This window comes from Zosterops lateralis, assembly GCF_965231275.1.
Source record: "Zosterops lateralis genome assembly, chromosome: 6".
NCBI lineage: Eukaryota > Metazoa > Chordata > Aves > Passeriformes > Zosteropidae > Zosterops > Zosterops lateralis.
In genome coordinates, this window is record NC_139761.1 from 56,369,955 (window position 1) to 56,379,340 (window position 9,386).

Below are 9,386 nucleotides of genomic sequence, written 5' to 3' on the forward strand. Positions count from 1 at the left end.
GAGCTGCAGGAAGGGATTGGGCAGGCTGTTATTTTCCTTTCATGGGAAGCTGAATATGTAAACTCCTGGCCATCTTATCCTTGCTGGCTGTGGCAGAGTATCCCCCTCCCCTCTGTTCCCCTCCTATTATAGTAACAGCATTATTCAGCAGGATGAGGTTCCCGGTGTCTTTCATGCCTGTGCTTTTGGGAACAAGGATAATGCACTCCCTTGCCTCAGGGATTCTGAATTCAGTGTCCTTAAGGAACGTGCAGTTTATCTACAAAGCAATGCACTGCTTGTGCCATAAAATGTCCCTTATCACCCGGCAGGAGTATGGATTCAGATCCATTTGTCTGGCTCTCTGTAGGTATGGGAGTTTAAGGAAGGGATCCTATTACCTTGTCAGGATCTCCTTGGGCTGGTTTTACCCTGGTATAATTCCATGAAGCTGCTTCTGACTCACAGTTAGGAAGGTGGGAAATGATTGAGGGCATGGACTTGATGAAGTTACAGTAATAGCAAAATGTGAGCTGGAGTCCCTGTCTTTCATTTGCCATTGATAAAAAGTTTATGATTAATCACTGGTGTGATTACATTACCCTTTAATTAAGCTTGCAAGTGCCGAAGAGTGGGGACTTTGGTGTGCTTTTCCTTTGCTATCTCTGCTGGTGTGATTTTATAGAACCACAGGATCATTTAGGCTGGAAAAGATCATCAAGTCCAACTGTTAAAAAAGGTCTGCAGTGATTTCCCCTAACTGTAAGGCTTCCCAGGAATTTAAGTCATATTACTCCCTGCTGATGCTTCCACAGTTGGAACAACCTCAGTGGAAAGCAAAAAATGCAGGTGAAAAAATGTGTTGGTTTGAAACCTTGGGATTTTCCTCCACAGAAAACTAAAGCACACATCCATAACTCAGGCAGCTGATCCCAGCAGTTTATGGTGAAGTTCCTCACAGAGGATCCCATTGCACCTCTCAAACTCCCCAAAAACACCACCATGGAGTGCAGGAGAACCAGGGCTGACCATGGCAGCTCCTCAGCACAGCCTGCATGGATCCTTTCCATAATTTCATCTTGAGCCATGGGAGCCAGTTCCATCTCTGGTGAGGCATGTCCTGGGAGGATCGAGAGGCAGAATGACAAAGGGAGAGTTCTAGTTCTGAACACAGGGACCAAAGGAAAGGCAGGGTGCCGTGCTTGGGGAGGGCTCCCTCACAGAAATGCAGGAAACCTCAGCTGCTTTTGCCCTAAGGAGGATTTGGTGGCTGGGCTCAGTTAGGAATGGCCACGGGACATGGTGATGGAAAGGGAGCAAACCCCTCAGAACTGGGTGCCATCACAGTGCCTCAACCCACCTTCAAATCCAAACTTTAGCCACTTTCAGGAGTCATTCACTGCCTAGAGAGACAAGCAGTCCCAAACCAGGATAGACTGAGACCTTTGATAGTATCAGCCTGAAGATAAGGAGACCTGCCAAGACAGATGTTGGTTTCACTGTGTGCCTTGCAGGCAGCCCCTGAGGCATCCCCCTTTTACAAGTCACCAAGTCACCCTCAGGAAAAGTCCCTGCTAAGATACACCCACTGGAGAGTGCAGGCAGGAGTTGGCAGAGGTCAGGAATCAGGCCACAGCTCTGTTCCCCCACTGGGAGTTCAGCATTTTCCCTGGCACTGACCATGGTGGGGCTGTTGAACTTCCAGTCCTCACCCCAGTGGAAACAGCAGCCAGACACAGGTCTCTTCTGCTCCACTGTAGCTTCTTAGCAGGAAAACCAGATTCTCAGCTCAGGCTGGACCTTCTTTCCTGCTCTTTTGACAGAAGAGTGTTTAGAAACCCTCTCAGGCACCTTTGCTCCCAAGCTGAGGGAGCCCAACCAGCTCAGGGCCCTGGCTCCATTCATGGCATAGTTATCTCATATGTCTGGCTCATCTGATCAGGAGAGAGGTGCAATTACACCCAGGTATGCAATTTTGGACAAGTTTAAATGATATCACACAATAAAAGTAATGATAATGATGATAAATATCTTATGCCACATGTGAGAAAAATTAGCTATTGTCTCATAAGGTACCTGACAAGCAACACAATGCAGTGTTATGTACTCAGAGGGAGAATACAAGTTACTTCACTCATTTTCATCCCAGCCTAGGGCTTAAATCCGGGGAGACAGAATCATCTGCATGAGAAATGTGGCATGAAGCATCAGCCCAGGCTGATAGGAGCTGCAGGCTCCCACACAGCCACGATAGCACTATCAGATGGAAAGGGGTTATACACAAGCCTGTGTAGCCTTGCAGCCTCAGCTGAATGTCTTTGCAATGGTTTCCCACATCACTTAACAACTTGTTTAAACCCATCATGATTAACCAGCAGGCTCTGCAAGAATTTCCCACAATCAGTAAAAATGCAGCAGCAGAAGGCCTGAAGGACCACAGTGGAGGGCAAACAGGATGATGGGCAGTCAGTGCATGCTCATGCCACTCCTGAAAAGTATCCCACAGCTATCTGGGTTCCAAACTGCTGTAAATTCTTTGCTAATATTTTAGTTTCAATCCTTTCCACATTTGTTGCAGCCAGATTTAGGAGAAGCAGCAGAAACCTTGAAGTCCTATTACGGGTATGGCAGAGCTTTGCAAAGCCACAGCTTTTTCTTGGGCTGCACAAATAATCAGTTATCTCCCTGTGATTCTCAGAAAAAGATTTGATCATGGAGTGATTGCAGCGAGGTTTTTTTCACTTGAGTCTAAAAAGACTTCTATAAAATGTGGCACTAGATAAATGCCTGATCTGGTGTGCCAATTTGGTTTATATGAAGATCACCTGGAGAAAGGCAGCATGTTTGTTTTATTGTTGGTGTCCTAGAAACAGTCAAAACTGTCACGTTTTATGATGCTTTTCACTTCCTTTTTGCCACACACCTTTGCCTGTTTATTCCTTTGCAAAATTTGGCGATTGGTAGTGGATGTGCCAACCATGCAAGATAGAAAGTTTCCCTCTCTGTTGTTAATGGTTTCTTCTCATTCTCATTGCAAACCACTTTCTTTATCATGAAAATTTTAAATTTCCATAAATAGCCATCCTGAAGTCAAAGTGAATGCTAAACAAAACTAAAAAACGAAGTGGGAGGAAGCACAATGTGCAGAAATAACCCAAATGCATAGCCTGAATTCTCTCAGGAGGTGCTGAGCACCCCTGAGAGCTGCTTGCATTGATAAAAGTTCAACGATGGAGGTGCAAAAGCATCCTACAAGGCCTCTTTAAAGCAGCAAGAGCCCCAGCCAGGCCTGCTTTCTTAGATCAAAGTCCAAAGCTATGCTCTACCAAGCCACGAAAGTACAGTCACAGAGATGCAGGAAGGAAGGAAGGGCTGGCAGATGAAGGTGACAGATAGCAGAAGTGTTTCTTAGACGAGAATTTTGGTTACTTAAATGCTGAAATATTGCCTTTCCATAACTTAACTCCTGGAAACCCAAAAAATATTATTGCACCCGGAGAGCTGGGGCGGGGGTACGTCAGCAGTGATGTAATATTGACAGACAAACACTGCCATTGTATTCACAAATGTTCTCCTCACAGAGCAAAGAGCATTGTGGCAGCGTGCACTTACTGCCAGCATGGTAGACTGCAATGCAATCAGTGCCTTGGATGCATGGGGAACACAAACAAAAATAGATTAGCTGACAACCAAATTGTATTTATCTTGCTTGACGGGGCTCGCTCCATGGTGAGTCACATTCTGATCCAATGGCGCTGCCATCCCCCGTGCTCTGGGCCCTGGCTGCTGCTCACAGGAGGAGCTCCAGCAGCCCAAATCCTGCAGGGCCACCAGTGTTGGGCTGTCTGAGGCAGCAGCGGGAGGGCTGATCCCCCAGGGGATGCTCTGCAACATTCCCCGAGCTGGGAATGCCAGGGGCTTGGCCTCCTTACTGATCTCACTGGGCTTTTGTGGGAGCAGAGCTGTTTTTCCAGGCAGGATTTCCTAATCCTGTCCATGCTCTGCTGACTGCGGCATCCCTCACCTCCAGAGTCTTGGGTGGGAAGGGTAAAACCTTTGCTCTGCTGATCCTGGGAGCGCTGGAAGCGCCGGGATGAAGCCGAAGGTCACTTCATCCACTCCCCAGAGCCCTGTCTTTACCTGCCCGCAGGTGGGCGCCTCCCAAATGCCAGCACCGGTATCGATGGCAGCATCACCAGGGCTCGGACAGCCCAGGATCCCAAAGAATTCTCCAAGGAGCCTGGCTTTTCTTCCTGGCCACATCCCGCTCCACCCAGCGAGCTCAGACACATCTCCGTGACCTGCATTTCTTTGGGATCCGCAGCACCGACGGATCTATTTGTCAGTAATCAATGGGGATGTGCAGGGAATTCCATCTCCCAGCCCCGCCGCTTTGAGGATTAAAAGCGCCTCGCGTTCGTAATGAGAGTAATTAACTTGTTTGAAAATAGTTGTCAACTTAATGTTAAATAAAAAAGAGCTTTGTGCTGAGGTCATTCGGGTTCCAGGTGAAAACGTGCTACGGGAAGACAAATATTCAAAGCAAGAATGGGCATGAATGTGATCGGGCTTGGTTCTGATCAAGTTTACATCTGTTCAAAGGCCCAGCCCAAAGCCTGTGAAAGTCATTTGGAATAAATCAGCTGGAGTCAATGGGATTGCCCTCCTGGCAGCCCGCTAGGGGTGAGATCAAACCCCAGATCATTATCTTTTTGTGGTTTCCCTTTTCCGCACGCTGAGAGGGAGTCAGCGCGAAAGGCCATCGATTGTTTTGTAAAACATCCCTCGGGATCCAGGGGGAGGCCGCCTGCCCACAGGATATGGCCCATAAAGCCCCCAAAAGGGATGGCCAGGATTCCTCCCCCGGGATGCGCCGCCTCTGCTGGGCTTTGCTGCCAGAGGTGACCGGGGAGGGGACAGAGACTCTGTGCCAGCCTGAGAGCCCCGCCGGGCATTCAAACAAACACCTGAGCATGGGTTAACCCAGCACATTCCTCGGTCACAGTTGTCACCTTGCTCTCCTGCTCTTTCACCAGAACCAATTGCTTAATTTCTCTTTTTTTTTTTTTTTTTTTTTTTTTTTTTTTTTTTTTTTTCTTTTGTGCGTGCAAGGCGATGCTTTGATGGAAAACATCAAGTCCCTGGAAATACCGAAGGCCGGTGAGCCAGAAGAAGGGAAAGGATGCAAACCTGCAGTTTTCCCATGGCCTGAAAATGACTCCCTCCCTGGCTTAGGGCAGCCACAGGTATGCTGTTAATTTTAAGTCCTCTTGCCAGAAGGCTATAAAATGTCTTTTCATCTTATGTTACATAAGTATCCAACAAATAAGAAGACTGTTATTACAAAGGCAACCACACCGAAAAAAAGGTTTCATTTACTCTGAAAACCTGCATTAAAGACTTCTGATGTCTCTGTGAAACTTGTAGGCTGTTGGAGATGAAAATCCGTTGGATTTTTTTTTCCCCCCAAAAAAAGAAGCGAGTTTGATTTGATGCAACATCAAATTGGAATGATGTGATTTATCAACCACAGTGTGATAAATCTACTGCTAATCATGGTGATAATTTGTTCTCTTCTATATTCTTTCAGCTTCAGAGACAGCATTCTGGAAAACAGTGTTAATATCAAGCACTCTCTGATTAAACATTTCAGCGACCCTTCTGAACTAGGCAGAAAAGTTGTCAGGAGTGAAAACTGCGAGGTGCTAAGCACATCTTAACACACAAAACCACAACTGAGTCCGATGAGAGAAAGTGGCCAGCAGCCACAGGAAGGGTCTTCAAAAATCCTTCTGCCTCTTGTCATCAAGGAAATAATTCTGCTTGGCTTCCCTGGGTGCTGAATGGTTGCTTTGCACTTTGACCCGATTTTCTCCGGGATAATAAAGAGTGTTTTTGTGCCAGTAAGGCAGAGGTTGGGACAGTGAGGTGAGGCACAGGAGGATGCCTCTTAGGGTGGTGAGTCAGCACACATTCAACATACCTTCCAGCAATTCAGGCATTCTTCCTGAAGCTGTTTGGTTGTGTTATAACCCTTCTACATCTCCATAGATTGATTAGCATCAGGTATATTTGAAGTATGTCCTAAGTCGGTTAACTTTCAGGCAGTAAGGCATCCTCAGCTGCTCATTTCACAGGAAAAAAAAAAAAAAAAAAGCCCCAAACAATAGAAAAGTCCATGTGCCTATTGACATCCTGCTTGTGAACCAATATTGTCACAAGCAATGGAGAGAACAGGCCAATCAATAAATATGAACTGATTTACACTGAGCTAAAATTAGACCCACTACCCCAACTGAAGTTATTACAATTAACTAAATAAACACACAAGCTCAGGTAATTAATTTTGTAGTACTGTGGTGCCTTGAGGCCACATCTGAGACTGGGAGACATCTATGCTGAGCACTGAAAATACATCCAATAAGATGCTGCCCTGATCCTGAACAGTTGCTGCTCTTATGGACAAAAGGAACAAAAGGACTGGGGACAGAAATCATTCTTTATTGCCTCCATGTCAGAAAAACTGGCCCAGGGAAATTGAATTGTCTTTCCCAACACTGTATAAGAATTATTTGGCAGGAATGAGAAGCAAATGGGGAACATCAGTATCCACTTCACGGGTCTGCCTGCCCTTTCTCTAGCACCAACTCCTTTTTAATTTTTTAAACCAGGAGGCTGCTCAGGCACAAAACAGCTCTGGACTCTTGTTTCTTTACATTACATTACCACTCTTTTCAAGAACAACAGGAGCTTTTGGATTCTGAAGTCTTTGATGAGCCTGTGTCCCATCCACCTCACCAGAGTGAAACACCTCTGCTCCCTATTAACCAATTGTGCTTCTTCAGCAAAATTTCAAGGCCTCAAAGGCACAAATCCATGAGCACCCACACCTCTGCTGACTGCTTTCACTTGGTTCAAGAGCTCCTACATATTATTCCTTAAACCTGGGAGCCCAGCTTTGCCTCCTTTGTGTACATTTGGAAATTGGCTCTGTAGGGAAATCTTCGTGAATCTCACTGCAAGGGGAGCAAATGTGTCTTGTAAATGCTCATCTTCAAAGGTTGCAGACCTAATCCAGGCCATTTGCTTTGGCCTTTCTCACTCTACTGTCTCTCTCTACCTTGGTTCTTTCAAAATCAATGATAAAATGGCAGTGGCTTTAATTTAATCTAGAATTTCATCTTCTTCTCCAGAAAAGCAGTGCACGGTTCTCATAGTTTCTTTCCCTGTTTTTCTGCAGAGAACAAACCTGAGAAGAAAGCTGAAAAATTGAGGTTTCAAAAGCACTATTCCTATATCTTTAACCTCAGATTTGTGCCAGACTTCGATAGATTCATTGTGAAATCAATTATCAATTATCATTTGTGTTTGAGGAGGTTTGAAAAATTTGCTTGAAATAAACAGTCTGTTCTCCTTGTAAACTTAACTGTGGAGGTATTTGTAGTGATTCTGTAATGAAGATTTCTGTTTCCAGCAGTTCAGCTATAAAATATGATTTCATGTGAATAATTGAGTCCATCTTGAACGCCAACAAGTGAATGTCCCTGCCATCTTCTTGGCCATAAAATTATTTTCTGCCTCTTTGCCAGGCTGGAAGTTCCAGGAAAAGTCCAATTGACAAATTACAGACCAGTGCATCAAACAATTTATTTTTTTTTGCCAGATAGCCACCTGTCTGAAACAAAATTTTCCTTTGGGTAGCATGGATCTATAATTTGAATGCATGCTTATTTCCTAGTTCTGGAATATTTATTTACCTGAAGTCCTGCAGCTGTAAGAACCATACTGCAAACTGAAGACAAAGATGGCCTGGACATCTCCCTTTTTGATGCCTCCTGGCTGAGAGAGTGAGTAAAAAAATAATCCTCTGATGCAAGAACAAGGTTTCCAACCATGGAGAAGCCTTCAGAGACACAAGTGAGGTTTTGATCCCTGTCCCCAGTGTCACCCATCCTGGAAAACCTTCTGGTTTTATTATTTCAAACAGGTCAGCCAGAACGAGGTGGGAAACTGCAGTCTCAAAACAGGCACCACTGCAGTGATTTCAGCAAAACAGCATATGATGTCAGAGGGAAATTTAATATTGGATTATTGGATCCAGTTGAATTATTGCAGATTCATTCAGGTCCTTCTGCCTGTCCCAGTGGTTTGGTGCTGAGGCCTGGGGCACGCAGCTGCCCCATGGGTTGTGTATGGCCACAATAACCCTAAACCCAGGGTGCCACTGCAAAGAGAAGTCCTCAGCCATGAATGAGAGACATTTTCCACTCTCAGCTCCGTGTCATATGAATGGAAATTATGCAACATGCTCAGGCTGGTGCAGTTTGGGGCTGTGCATTTGCTGGTGTGAACAGGAACACGGGAGGCTGTGTTTCTGTTTCCTGTGTTTGAAAGCAGCGCAAAGGCGATCCGAGCCTTCTGCTCACTGAGACACTCTTTCTTTAGGAAAGCAACTCGGGAAGAACAACAAAGAATTCTCCCTGCTAGAAAAAGGTTGTGGTTGCCTTGCCAGCTCTCAAAATTAAAACTATGTCCCAGTCAAAAATGCCTATTCAGGCTGACATCAAAGAGAAAAATGCGAGCAGGTCAGGGAGTTTAATTTCCATGGCACTCGCATTTGTGATTCACATGTAATGACTTACATGCCCATTGGCAATGATGGAGCAGAGGGCCAGCAGGGACACAAAGGGAAAGGATCCCGAGGTGGCAGTGACAGGACAGACCCCGTGTCGGGTGGGACCCCTTGAAGTTGGGTGGTGTCACTCGGAGCACGGGCTGCTGGTCTCTCCCACAGCGGCGTTCCCATCAATGAGAACCTTGTGGAGCCCCCTGCCTGGCTGGAGGCTTTGGGGAATGATGCTCGTGGGGGGCCCTGATGGCCAGAGGGCTCCTTTTCATTGTGGAGGGGCCAGGTCCTTTTAAATGCATTGAACATAGCGGGTGACTCCCGAAAATCTGGGTCTCGGGGCGTATTTCCTGAATCCTTTGAGGTGTGGTTTCATACCAGCTTTGAAACTTCTCCAATTCTCCAGTCCAGGTGAAGGGCTGTGTCATGAGCTTTGAAAGCAGAAGGTATGTAAACTTTTTAACAGTGTCTGTATATTCTCCTACAACTCCTTATTTGCTTTTCTCATGGGACGATCCAAGTAGGCATTACATGCTGTTGATAAATAGATTTTCAGCCTATTTCATTTAACCATTACTGCATTTCCATATCAAAGACTTTGCACTTGAGCCTGTTTTATTTGTAATCTGTTCTCAGATGAGGAGTTTGGAATGTTTTTTCTCATTATGTGTTTCATCTGCAACGTACTGGCCTGGTGTTATTTTTTAAGATGAGCTCTTATACGTTATACCTCAAGTCATTCTACAACTCATTGGCTCTTATTTATTCTGGCCTCCTAATC